Here is a 492-nt window from a genome sequence, read left to right on the forward strand (position 1 = left end):
GAGGAGGGAGTGAGTGGGTGGAGGGGAGTGAGTGGGTGAGGGGAGGAGTGGGGTGAGGGGAGTGAGTGGGTGGGTGGGTGGGTGAGGAGGGGAGGTGGGTGAGGAGGGAGTGAGTGGGTGGGAGTGAGTGGGTGGGGAGGGAGTGGTGAGGAGGGAGGGAGTGGTGAGGGTGGGAGGAGTGGGTGTGAGGGGAGGGAGTGGGTGAGGAGGGAGGGAGTGGGTGGGGGAGGGAGTGGGTGAGGGGGGAGTGGGTGAGGAGGGAGGGAGTGGGTGAGGAGGGGGGAGTGGGGAGAGTGGGTGGGGAGGGAGTGGGTGAGGAGGGAGGGAGTGGGTGAGGAGGGGGAGGGAGTGGGTGAGGAGGGAGGGAGGGAGTGGGTGAGGAGGGGGGAGGAGTGGGTGAGGAGGGAGGGAGAGTGGGTGAGGAGGGGAGGGAAGGAGTGGGGTGAGGAGGGAGGGAGTGGGTGAGGAGGAGGAGGGAGGTGGGTGGGGACC

Source organism: Mustelus asterias, chromosome 12, assembly GCF_964213995.1.
Source record: "Mustelus asterias chromosome 12, sMusAst1.hap1.1, whole genome shotgun sequence".
NCBI lineage: Eukaryota > Metazoa > Chordata > Chondrichthyes > Carcharhiniformes > Triakidae > Mustelus > Mustelus asterias.